The sequence below is a fragment of the Eschrichtius robustus genome, chromosome 6 (assembly GCF_028021215.1).
Source record: "Eschrichtius robustus isolate mEscRob2 chromosome 6, mEscRob2.pri, whole genome shotgun sequence".
In the NCBI taxonomy this organism is placed as follows: Eukaryota; Metazoa; Chordata; class Mammalia; order Artiodactyla; family Eschrichtiidae; genus Eschrichtius; species Eschrichtius robustus.
In genome coordinates this window covers 45,996,082-46,010,449 of record NC_090829.1, presented here as the reverse complement: position 1 = coordinate 46,010,449, position 14,368 = coordinate 45,996,082, and the positions used below count along the sequence as shown (strand labels likewise).

The 14,368-nt window shown below is 37.3% G+C and overlaps 1 non-coding gene across 1 annotated transcript; it reads left to right on the top strand.

Moving 5' to 3' along the window:
* The first annotated feature begins 12,011 nt into the window (after nucleotides 1-12,011).
* Nucleotides 12,012-12,116, top strand: LOC137766924 (U6 spliceosomal RNA). Its single transcript, XR_011074450.1, has one exon. It is a non-coding gene; the product is annotated as a U6 spliceosomal RNA (small nuclear RNA).
* The last annotated feature ends 2,252 nt before the right edge of the window (nucleotides 12,117-14,368 follow it).

Sequence of the window (14,368 nt, the reverse complement as noted above, 5' to 3'; positions counted from 1 at the left end):
GCTGCTGCTGCAGCCACCAAGAAGCCTGTGTGCGAGCACAGGTCACTCTCCACACCTCCCCTCCCAGGAGGCTGTGCAGCCCACCACTGCCAGGGTCCCGTGATCCAGGGACAACTTCCCTGGGAGAACGCACGGCGCCCTCAGGCTGCTGCAACGTCACGCCGGCCTCTGCCGCTGCAGGCTCGCCCCGCCTCCTCCGTACTGCTCCCTCCCCCCAGCCTGAGTGAGCCAGAGCCCGCGAAGCAGCTGCTCCTTTAACCCCGTCCTGTCTGAGCGAAGAACAGACGCCCTCAGGTGACGTACATGCAGAGGCGGGGCCAAATCCAAAGCTGAACCCTGGGAGCTGTGCGAACAAAGAAGAGAAAGGGAAATCTCTCCCAGCAGCCTCAGGAGCAGCGGATTAAAGCTCCACAATCAACTTCATGTACCCTGCATCTGTGGAATACCTTAATAGACAATGAATCATCCCAAATTGAGGAGGTGGACTTTGGGAGCAACGATATATATATATATTTTTCCCTTTTTCTCTTTTTGTGAGGGTGTATATGTATGCTTCTGTGTGTGATTTTGCCTGTATAGCTTTGCTTTTACCATTTGTCCTAGGGTTCTGTCTGTCTATTTTTTTTTTTTTTTTTACTTAAAAATTTTCTTTTCTTAATAATTATGTTTTATTTAAATAATGTTATTTTATTTTACTTTACTTTATTTTATCTTCTTCTTTCTTTCTTTCTTTTTTTCCTCCCTTTTATTCTGGGCTGTGTGGAGGACAGGCTCTTGATGCTCCAGCCAGGCGTCAGGACTGTGCCACTGAGTTGGGAGAGCCACGTTCAGGACACTGGTCCACAGGAGACCTCCCAGCTCCATGTAATATCAAATGGCAAAAATCTCCCAGAGATCTCCATCTCAATGCCAAGACCCAGCTTCACTCAATGACCAGCAAGCTACAGAGCTGGACACCCTATGCCAAACAACTAACAAGACAGGAACACAACCCCATCCCTTAGTACTGAGGCTGCCTAAAATCATAATAAAGCAACAGACACCCCAAAACACACCACCAGACGTGGACCTGCCCACCAGAAAGACAAGATCCAGCCTCATCCACCAGAACAGAGGCACTAGTCCCCTCCACCAGGAAGCCTACACAACCCACTGAACCAACCTTAGCCACTGGGGACAGACACCAAAAACAACGGGAACTATGAACCAGCAGCCTGTGAAAAGGAGACCCCAAACACAGTAAGTTAAGCAAAATGAGAAGACAGAGAAACACACAGCAGATGAAGGAGCAAGGCAAAAACCCACCAGACCTAACAAATGAAGAGGAAATAGGCAGTCTACGTGAAAAAGAATTCAGAATAATGATAGTAAAGATGATCCAAAATCTTGAAAATAGAATGGAGAAAATACAAGAAACGTTTAACTAGGATTTAGAAGAACTAAAGAGCAAACACACTGTGATGAACAACACAATAAATGAAATCAAAAATTCTCTAGAAGGGATCAATAGCAGAATAACTGAGACAGAAGAACGGATAAGTGATCTGGAAGATAAAATAGTGGAAATAACTACTACACAGCAGACTAAAGGAAAAAGAATGAAAATAATTGAGGACAGTCTCAGAGACCTCTGGGACAACATTAAATGCACCAACATTCGAATTATAGGGTTCCCAGAAGAAGAAGAGAAAAAGAAAGGGACTGAGAAAATATTTGAAGAGATTATAGTTGAAAACTTCCCTAATACGGGAAAGGAAATAGTTAATCAAGTCCAGGAAGCACAGAGAGTCCCATACAGGATAAACCCAAGGAGAAACACACCAAGACACATATTAATCAAACTATCAAAAATTAAATACAAAGAAAAAATATTAAAAGCAGCAAGGGGAAAACAACAAATAACACACAAGGGAATCCCCATAAGCCTAACAGCTGATCTTTCAGCAGAAACTCTGCAAGCCAGAAGGGAGTGGCAGGACATATCTAAAGTGATGAAGGAGAAAAGCCTACAACCAAGATTACTCTACTCAGCAAGGATCTCATTCAGATTTGATGGAGAAATTAAAACCTTTACAGAGAAGCAAAAGCTAAGAGAACAAAAAACCCCAAAGTTAGCAGAAGGAAAGAAATCATAAAGATCAGAACAGAAATAAATGAAAAAGAAATGAAGGAAACGATAGCAAAGATCAATAAAACTAAAAGCTGGTTCTTTGAGAAGGTAAACAAAATTGATAAACCATTAGCCAGACTTACCAAGAAAAAAAGGGAGAAGACTCAAATCAATAGAATTAGAAATGAAAAAGGAGAAGTAACCACTGACACTGCAGAAATACAAAGGGTCATGAGAGATTACTACAAGCAACTATATGCCAATAAAATGGACAACTGGAAGAAATGGACAAATTCTTAGAAATGCACAACCTTCTGAGACTGAACCAGGAAGAAATAGAAAATATGAACAGACCAATCAGAAGCACTGAAATTGAAACTGTGACAAAAAATCTTCCAACAAACAAAAGCCCAGGACCAGATAGCTTCACAGGCAAATTCTATCAAACATTTAGAGAAGAGTTAACACCTATCCTTCTCAAACTCTTCTAAAATATAGCAGAGGGAGGAACACTCCCAAACTCATTTTACAAGGCCACCATCACTCTGATACCAAAACCAGACAAAGATGTCACAACGAAAGAAAACTACAGGCCAAAATCACTGATGAACATAGATGCAAAAATCCTCAACAAAATACTAGCAAACAGAATCCAACAGCACATTAAAAGCATCATACACTATGATCAAGTGGGGTTTACCCCAGGAATGTAAGACTTCTTCAATATACACAAATCGATCAACGTGATGCACCATATTAACAAATTGAAGGAGAAAAACCATATGATCATCTCAATAGATGCAGAGAAAGCTTTCGACAAAATTCAACATCCATTTATGATAAAAACCCTCCACAAAGTAGGCATAGAGGGAACTTTCCTCAACATAATAAAGGCCATATACGACAAACCCACAGCCAACATCGTCCTCAATGGTGAAAATTTGAAACCATTTCTTCTAAGATCAGGAACTAGACAAGGTTGCCCACTCTCACCCCTATTATTTAACATAGTTTTGGAAGTTTTAGCTACAGCAATCAGAGAAGAAAAAGAAGTAAAAGGAATCCAAATTGGAAAAGAAGTGAAGCTGTCACTATTTGCAGATGACATGATACTATACATAGAGAATCCTAAAGATGCTCCCAGAAAACTACTAGAGCTAATCAATGAATTTGGTAAAGTAGCAGGATACAAAATTAATGCACAGAAATCTCTTGCATTCCTATACACTAATGATGAAAAATCTGAAAGTGAAATTAAGAAAACACTCCCATTTACCATTGCAACAAAAAGAATAAAATATCTAGGAATAAACCTACCTAAGGAGACAAAAGACCTGTATGCAGAAAATTATAAGACACTGATGAAAGAAATTAAAGATGATACAAATAGATGGAGAGATATATCATGTTCTTGGACTGGAAGAATCAACATTGTGAAAATGACTCTACTACCCAAAGCAATCTACAGATTCAGTGAAATCCCTATCAAACTACCACTGGAATTTTCCATAGAACTGGAACAAAAAAATTCACAATTTGTATGGAACCACAAAAGACCCTGAACAGCCAAAGCAATCTTGAGAACGAAAAATGGAGCTGGAGGAATCAGGCTCCCTGACTTCAGACTATACTACAAAGCTACAGTAATCGAGACAGTATGGTACTGGTACAGAAACAGAAATATAGATCAATGGAACAGGATAGAAAGCCCAGAGATACACCCACGCACATATGGTCACCTTATCTTTGATAAAGGAGGCAAGAATATACAGTGGCGAAAAGATTACCTCTTCAATAAGTGGTGCTGGGAAAACTGGACAGCTACATGTAAAAGAATGAAATTAGAATACTCCCTAACACCATACACAAAAACAAACTCAAAATGGATTAAATACCTAAATGTAAGGCCAGACACCATCAAACTCTTAGAGGAAAACATAGTCAGAACACTCTATGACATAAATCACAGCAAGATCCTTTTTGACCCACCTCCTAGAGAAATGCAAATAAAGACAAAAATAAACAAATGGGACCTAATGAAACTTAAAACCTTTTGCACAGCAAAGGAAACCATAAACAAGACGAAAAGACAACCCTCAGAATGGGAGAAAATATTTGCAAATGAAGCAACTGACAAAGGATTAATCTCCTAAATTTGCAAGCAGCTCAATATTAAAAAAACAAACAAGCCAATCCATAAATGGGCAGAAGACCTAAACAGACATTTTTCCAAAGAAGATATACAGATTGCCAACAGACACATGAAAGAATGCTCAACATCATTAATCATTAGAGAAATGCAAATCAAAACTACAAGGAGATATCATCTCACACCGGTCAGAATGGCCATCATCAAAAAATCTAGAAACAATAAATGCTGGAGAGGGTGTGGAGGAAAGGGAACACTCTTGCACTGTTGGTGGGAATGTAAATTGATACAGCCACTATGGAGAACAGTATGGAGGTTCCTTAAGAAACTACAAATAGAACTACCATACAACCCAGCAATCCCACTACTGGGCACATACCCTGAGAAAACCATAATTCAAAAAGAGTCATGTACCAAAATGTTCATTGCAGCTCTATTTACAATAGCCAGGACGTGGAAGCAACTGAAGTGTCCATCAACAGATGAGTGAATAAAGAAGATGTGGCACATATGTAAATTGAATATTACTCAGCCATAAAAAGGAACGAAACTGAGTTATTTGTAGTGAGGTGGATGGACATAGAGACTGTCATACAGAGTAATGTAAGTCAGAAAGAGAAAAACAAATACCGTATGCTAACACATATATATGGAATCTAAAAAAAAAAAAAAAAAAATGGTCATGAAGAACCTAGGGGCAAGGGGCAAGACGGGAATAAAGATGCATACCTACTAGAGAATGGACTTGAGGGTACGGGGAAGGGGAAGGGGAAGCTGGGACAAAGTGAGAGAGTGGCATGGACGTATATACACTACCAAACGTAAAATAGATAGCTAGTTGGAAGCAGCTGCATAGCGCAGGGAGATGAGCTCGGGACTTTGTGACCACCTAGAGGGGTGGGATAGGGAGGGTGGGAGGGAGGGAGATGCAAGAGGGAAGAGATATGGGAACATATGTATATGTATAACTGCTTCACTTTGTTATAAAGCAGAAACTAACACACCATTGTAAGGCAATTATATTCCAATAAAGATGTTAAAAAAAAAATAAAAATTAAAAATAAATAAATTTAAAAAAAAGAATATATCCTTAATAAACATGTACATCTTGGCCTGATTTTATACATAGATAGTCTTAGAACAAGAGAACATGAAATGTAAAATGATTAAAAAACAAAGAAACTCATCTTTCCATTGGCTTCGAATATCAATTGGGAGACATATTGCTAAAGGGGACGGTGATAGAAAAGGTGGATTCCCAAGCTATAAAACAATAACTTCTTCATATTCATCCTGCCTGTTTCAGCCTATTTAAACCTCTTTTACTTGTAAATGTGTGCGCTTTCAACTTTGAAAGCTCAGCCTTATCCTGATGCTTCAAATTCAATCAGGCTGTTTATGGTCCTTTTAGAAGTTTTGTAACTTTCCCATCTACTAAACACATGGAATTCCTTAGAAATGTGACTTCTCCAGCTAAAATAAAATGAACACCTGGATTATTTTTCTTCTTTTTCCATGTTCCTCATCATACTTTCAATCCCATATCTTTTGTTGCCAATCCATCGTCTACCTAGTAACTTCTTTCCTTAAAATCTGTTATGTTTTTCAAGCCCCACATCATATTCTTATCAGCATGGATATCACACGGAACTTCTCCACCTTCAAGATCTTAAATTAGATGCTTTCTCTCTATTATCATAAACCCTTTATCTTTTCTTTCTTTCAGGTTCAATAAATCAGCTTTTTATATTTTCAGTATAAACTCCTATTGCTCAATCGTGCTAATTTACTCAGTTCTTTAATCTCTAGTTATAGACTGCAGAACACATCACGACCTTTATTTCCATCACTGCACCCACCCTAAGCTCATATTTTCCCAGAGTTTATTGTCCTTTCTCTACTTCCAGGCCATAAATTATTGTTGATTAAAGATTTAAATACATGAAGCCAAATTCCACTTAAAAAAAACGAGACAAAACATGGCCTTCATCTTTTAGTAGGACTCACTATTGCAAAACATTATTTAGTTCACACGTTTTTTTCTCATTCCCTAGCATACTTCCAAGAAAGTAATACCAAAATTTACACATTGCCATATCTCTTTAAATCCCCAATTCACACACACTTTAATAACAACTCCCAGTGTGAACTTCCTCAGGTAATATCCTCCCTAACTCAGCAAATTACTTTTACCATATTTATCTCTTATTCTATCATTTGGTCTCAGAGAAAGAGGTATCTCTCCTCCCAACATTTCTATTTTAAAATGCTTGCTTTACCATACACTTAGCCCCTTCCTCGTTGATGTCTCTCCCCCAAAACTGAATGTCCACCTGAGTGTTCTACTATAAACCCTTATTAAGACAAAAATCTAATCCATCACCTTGCTCTACTCTCTTTCCATATACTTAACATAGAACCAGCCTCAACTTTTAGATCATTTTTTTCACTTACCTTCACATCATTGTCAAGTTCTTTAAAATCAACTTGCACAGTGTATATATATATATATATATATATATATATATATATATATAGTTGTACTGTCCTCCACCTCTTTTCATTTATGCTGCCACCAGGACTGAAAAGGCAGGACTTATGAGATATCTTAATTTCACTGTTGCAAACACCTCTTAACTACTTTGATTCTGCTCTTATTTCTCTTCCATATATTATTGCCAATTTAATCTTCTAAAAACAATGCACTATTATATCGTTTCCTTCCCTGACAGTACCTCATTTGCCAAATCGTCTCAATTCATTAGTCTGATGCTTAAGACTCTCCTGAATTTGAATTTGTCAGCTCTATTTTTAGAATTTTATACTATTCTGCAAAATGAGTTTTATACTCCAGCCAGACAGGAATGATCACGCAGTACACAGTGTCAACATGCTTTTTCAGCTGTCCAGCACCTTTTGAACACACTTCGTATGTTGGAAGGAATTTCCTTCTCTATGATTTCAAGTCTCCACTGCTGCCAAGAAACAGGCATGATTCCTTAATCAGATATACTGACTTGAAGTAAAAGAAGAGAAAGATAAGAAAAGAAAGGTACTGTGTGGAGCAAATTTACGTGAGGGAGCTGATGAAATACTCAGCAATCGGAGGCAAAAATAGAAACTTTTCTCCATAAAATTCTCAATTTAGTGTTCTGTGCTGTTTTTATTTTATTATAACCTCTTCCTCTTCTTAATCTCATCAATTTGGTTTATCCAATGTACTGCTACCACTATTGCAGGTATGCTAATGGTACTGCTACCAATGCTACCAGTTGTAGCAGCGAAACTCAAAGGATGTGGCATAGAATACATTGTGGAATATAATGAAGATATTTTCCTTAGAAAAGAGGTGAGAGCTAGGACTCAAAATCATAAAGAAGGGGCTTCCCTGGTGGCGCAGTGGTTGGGAATCCACCTGCCAATGCGGGGAACTTGGGTTCGAGCCCTGGTCCGGGAGGATCCCTCATGCCACGGAGTGGCTAGGCCCGTGTGCCACAACTACTGAGCCCGCATGCCACAACTACTGGAGCCCATGCACCTAGAGCCCATGCTCTGCAACAGGAGAGGCCACTGCAATGAGAGGCCCACACACCACAGCGAAGAGTGGCCCCCGCTCGCTGCAGCTGGAGAGTGTCCGCACACAGCGACGAAGACCCAATGCAGCCAAAGATAAATAAATAAATATATTTTTTTAAAAAACTCATAAAGAGAAGTATAAATTACATTCAGAATCACCTATTTACTAAGGAAGGGTAGAGGGTTATTTATTACAAAAAGATGTCTGTCAAAACAATCAGCACAAATAGATTGTGGCATATGAGTTACATTTCTGATTCCAATAATATAAATTCTAGGTATTCCAAATATCTAAGGATGTATTGCAATATGCATATAATATTGGAAATATGAAATTTTTCTCTCCCATTACCTAGACCAGGGGTCCCCAACCCCCAAGCCGCAGACCGGTACCGGTCCACAGCCTGTTAGGAACCGGGCTGCACAGCAGGAGGTGAGTGGCGGGTGAGTGAGCAAAGCTTCATCTGCCCTCCCCATCGCTCCCCATCGCTCCCCATCGCTCACATTACCGCCTGAACCACCCCCATCCCCACACCCATGGAAAAATTGTCTTCCATGAAACCGGTCCCTGGTGCCAAAAATGTTGGAGACGGCTGACCTAGACCATTTAGGGTAGCAAAAGCAGAACAAAATAAAACAAACTACAAATAGCAAATTATAAATACTACCTTATATTTTCTTGTAATCTGATTATGTAAAGATCCACTCAACAGCAAAAGCATACGTAATTTTCTTATCAGGTTAAATGGTGACATGCGACTGACCATTCCTCTTTTCTTGGAAATGGGTCAGGGCACAGTCTCAAGGATGTTGAGATCAATCACAAGTTTTAATGTTGGAAATAGATAGCAAATAATTCAAAAACTTTAAAAATGACAATTATGTTATAATAATAATTAACAATTCAAATTTCAGTGCTATTTATGCTAAAACTTTGTTTCCTTTATGGCAGACATCTATGTAAAATGTTATATTTATTTATAACATATATATGTGTGTATATATAAATGAAATAAGCAGTTTTAGTAGTGGCAACATAGTTCAATTTTTAATTGAAAATAAATACTGTAAAGTTTATTTAAATTAACTAAACCAACATTTTCATTTCTACCCTGCCACATCTTTTCTCCTGTAAGCTATATGATTGACACACAGCTTCTGCCAAGCCACAGTGGGTTTACAGCCTTAGGTCCTTTTAGTAAGCTGCCTTATCTCTTTCTTAATATTGTGTATCCTTTGGTGTTTCTGAGGTTGTATTTCAAGTTCAGAGGTTTCCTTTAAAAGACACATGACAAAGTGCCAGAGAAGTAACAGTACTGGCTTTTGGGTAGCTGGACTAATCTTCAGTGTTCTAAAGTTTCCAAATTTTCTATTATTGGCCTATATGATTTTTATAATTAAAAAAATTGTGCTAAAACATGTCAGTCTTCTTTAAAATCAACAGGTTCCATTATTCATTAAGCCAATCAAGGAATGAGTCCTGATCTTATTTCATGAATTAGTACAAAATACATCAGAGAAATAAATTAACATACTCACCCGTAAGTAATGGCATTTAAAGATGAATCTTTTCTCACTAGTTTAAGTGCAAAAAAGCACATAGCATTTCATAGATTAACTTCCAAAATGAAGTAATAGGAATGAAGACAAAATGGTCATCATAAGATTGCTTGGGATCCTCAGTGACCAAGATTCATATTCTCTCTCTCTGTCTCTTTCTCACTTAAAGGGCACCCAGGAATAATTTTGCTATATTTCACAGCAAAACTTCACTCCAAGATTTTAGGAGAATCCTATACTTGTACTCTATGAAAGACATCAGCTGTGTAAGTTCTTTTAACTGGAATGCTGGTAGCTAAGAAAGCATGTTGACATCATAGTTCAGAATCATGGAGTACCTGTCTCTAAAATCTACTAGCTGGTTGGAGTCTTAATCTGAATATAGAAGCAATCTATCAGGCCTTGTCTCTTGTCCCCATAGCTCTGGAATCATGAAAATCCTGGTTACTTGCTTAGCCTGACTGCCACCAAGACCATTTCTGACCTTAACCAGGAAGAATTTAAGATGTTTAGTTCAACTAAATGAAAATCAGTATGAAATCTTCATTGCTGCTAGTCACTCATTCTTTTATTAAACAACAATTTATACAGGAATGACTGCATGCCCAAGACTGCTAGGTGCTAGCAATATAGACATTACTGACACACACAGAAGTACAGCGTGCACTGACAGCATAGAGCAAGGGCTCTGACCCAGGCTGAGAGGTCAAGGGAGAATCAACACTACAGAAGTGGCTTATGAGATGAAGATGCAAAAGATGAAGAAGAATTAACCAGACATAGGGCAGGAGGAAAACTGTAAGTAGGGGGAAGGGAGGGGAGAAGAGAGAGAGAAGCACTAGATGCAATAGCCCTAAGGCAGGAAGGAAAAGGACTTATTCTAGAAACCTGAGTCTGGTGAGTGTGGCTGAATCACAAGGGAAAGTGGTGTGAAACGAGTAGCTAGAAGAGTGGCAAGGAATGGAAAACAAAAAGACAAATCAGCCCCCAGATTTCCTTTTAACAGAAACTGGGAGCCACTGAAGGACTATAAACATGGTAGAGACATATTTATGGCAGTGATTTTTAAAAAGATAATTCTGGCTAAAATATGAAGATTTCATTAGGAAGACAAAAGAAGGAAGAGGAAACCAACTATGAGGCCTTTGCAGTATTCCAGGTGAGACTGTTGCCACAGGAGATAAACATATAGAAAAGCATATGAGAAGGTTTCCCAGACAGGATCAGCTAGATTTGATAACTTAAAAATAGGGTTAAGGGTGAGAGAGTCATCAAGAATGACTTTTGGGTTTCTCAACTAGACTTTCCTTAGTGTATGTACTAGCTCTTAAACCTGGGTGCTTGACCCATAAGTGCTTGTCTTGGTAATTTGCCCCACACTACATTCTTTTAGGAGTCAGCTGAAACGTGCTAACTTAGACATTCAGTTATTGCCTTGTCCCTGGATTCCCCACCACCTGCCTATAGAAGCATCCTATTTCCAATTTTTTGACATTGAGCAACTGTTTTGACTACTATATTTTTTCTCTTACCCTTGGTATTTTATTTATTTTACACTGCTTCATTAAAAAATTAAGGCTGCCTTTAAAATACCTACAGTTAAATTGCTGAGCATTAGGGCTAAGGGAAAATGCAGACTGGGTGAAAACTAGACCAGGTTTGTGCAGGTCATTACATTTATAAAAACTTTTAAAAAAAGAGTTGCAACTTTTAAATATCATATTATGGTAGTCAAAGCAAAAAATGGAACATGATCTGCCTCTCAGTTTACAATGTCTACAGAATATAAGCATTTCAATTGTTTGAGGAAAGCAATAGATGTGTTGGCACTTAGGAACATCTCTCTTTAGGAGATGCTAAGTGATGTGATGCAACCCAACAACCTCCTTGTAATAAATGTAATACTGATTTTCAGAAAATACATTTGCATTGGAATGGAGAAAGAAGAATAAAAGAGAGGAATGCTTCACCTGGGAAGAAACTGATAGGGGGAGATCAATTTTTAACTACACCATTTTTCACCCCTGAGACTAAAATGCTCACTAAGAGAGTGTTTTCTCTGGTATGCACAATCCAATCCAAGTAGTTCATACTCCAGTTATGTTAGAGGAAAGAAAAAAGGGTGAGAACACTGGCATTGAGATATGGGAAGAGGCCACATCTCTTAAGCACCACCTCCCTTCCTGACACACATATATAAACACACATACAAACTCACAATCTCAGCTGGACTTTTGATAAAATTTGGATGGCACACAGTTCAGTATCAGTTATGTGAAGTAGAATTAGTGATGTGATTAAGAGCACAGACTCTGCACAGAGTCTGTCTAGCTTTGATCTTGGGCAAGTTAACCAATCTTTCTATCATAAAATAGGAATAAAATTGGTACCTACCTAATACAATTTTGAGGAAGATTAAATAAATTAATTTTCATAAAATGCTTAGAAAACTGCCAGCATATAATATGTACTCGTCTTTGTTTACTTAAAAAATACAAGAAACCTTCTATAAAGATTTGGAGGATCAAAATCCTATACTGTTCAATCATTTGCTATTCAGCAAATATTCACTGCATATCTATTGTGTCAAGGCCTATACTTAAAGTACATTATGGCGTGCTTGCTTTGGCAGCACATGTACTAAAATTGGAACAATACAGAGATTAGCATGGCCCCTATGCAAGGATGACAACGCAAATTCGTGAAGTGTTCCATATTTTTAAAAGGGAACCCTCTTGCACTGTTGGTGGGAATGTAAACTGATACAGTCACTATGGAGAACAGCATGGAGGTTCCTTAAAAAACTAAAATTAGAACTACCATACGACCCAGCAATCCCACTACTGGGCATATACCCTGAGAAAACCATAATTCAAAAAGAGTCATGTACCAACATGTTCACTGCAGCTCTATTTACAATAGCCAGGATATCCAAGCAACCTAGGTGTCCATAGACAGATGAATGGATAAAGAAGATGTGGCATGTATATACAATGGAATATTACTCAGCCATAAAAAGAAATGAAATGGAGGTATTGTTGGATGGACCTAGAGTCTGTCATACAGAGTGAAATAAGTCAGAAAGAGAAAATCAAATACCATATGCTAACACATATATATGGAATCTAAAAAAAAAGAAAGAAAAAAAATGGTTCTGAGGAACCTAGGGGCAGGACAGGAATAAAGACGCAGACGTAGAAAATGGATTTGAGGACACGGGGAGGGGGAAGGGTACGCTGGGATGCAGTGAGAGAGTAGCATTGACGTATATACACTACCAAATGTAAAATAGATAGCTAGTGGGAAGCAGCTGCATAGCACAGGCTGATCAGCTGGGTGTTTTGTGTCCCCCTAGAGGGGTGGGGTAGGGAGGGTGGGAGGGAGATGCAAGAGGGAGGGGATGTGGGGATATATGTATACATATAGCTGATTCATTTTGTTATACAGCAGAAACTAACACACCATTGTAAAGCAATTATACTCCAATAAAGATGTTAAAAAAATAAATAAAAATAAAGTACATTATGCCAACTGTGAATATGATAGATCTTCAGCTGCCAAGCCCTAATCTCCCCCAGCTATTTTACTTTTAAATCTAATAACTGATTTCTCTCTATCTCTGTCTCTCTTTTTTCCTTTCTCTCTCTTTTATTTATTTTTAAATATTTTCTCACTAGTTAACAGTTCAATAAAATACTGTACATAAAATTTAGTTTAGAAAGATGGTCTAGTCATATTGCTTGGATATACACACTTTACAGATTAACTGAAGTGATTGTAGTGCTAAATTTTTGTGAGGATAAACTGAGGAGCCAAATACAAAACCCACTTTTATTTTCAGATGGCTTTTAAGTAGTGAGTACTGTCTGGAGGCATGGACTTAATCCTAGAGTATACAGGTAAATATGTTCATTCATGGAGGAAGTTTAGGCCTAGGCTCAAGTTTATTCCAGATTACCCTCCCTTAACCATAAACCAGGATAACATACAACCAGTGACAGCTCCAATAGATCCAAATACAATGTATATTCTTGGTAACATTTGAATGTGACCAAAATTAATGCTTTATTTCAACAGAAACAAGTCACATGTACTTAAGTATGCATAGTATGAAATCAAGATATGGTATTTAAAATGTCTTATATTAACATGCATATTTCTTGGGCTCTTAGATGAAAATTACCTATATTTGAATATATGCATATCCTGAATGCATATCAGGAAGCTAAAATTTAAATTTTTTTTTTTTTTTCATTTCTTGGCAGAAAAGCCAATTGTGATCTAAATTTTCTTCTAAATTATTTGTGACATTGTTTTCTCCACTAAAGAAATGGAAGTCCAAAAACACTCTATGCATGAATGACAGCACTTTTTTTCCTAATGGAAAAACATTCATTTTAATGTCAGTATTAAAGTATTAATACCTCATAGGAAAATATTTTTACATATTAAGCAAATAAAATATTTTAAGATAGTTATGTAATCATTTTAAGGGTTTGAAGAAAGCATGCATTTAGTTTACCAAAGGGCAGTTTTCAAAGTTAAATTTGAATTAAAAAAATTACATTTATACGGTTTTCAGACCCACGGTTAACTGAAATTAACATGAAATTAGTTTAAAAGTTCAGGTTTAAAAATTTTGTTGTGAGGTAATATTTGTGACAGAAAAATATTTTAACATATATTAAATTCTAAATAAACAATGACTCTTTACAAGAACTATAAAAATTCTTACATGATACATAGAGGGCTTAGTAACAAATACTGTAGAAGCTCACCTTTTAATTTTGTTGGTTCTAAAGAATTCATTAAAGCATATCCTTAAATATATTAAATTTAAGAAACATCTTTTTAGAAGATAGTGTTCAGATATTTCAATATTTAAAAGTGTTTAAAATGTATATGTAGACTTGTATGTTGTTTATATCTTTAATACCAATGCATATGGTAACGTAGCAGCTGTATGTTTAAAT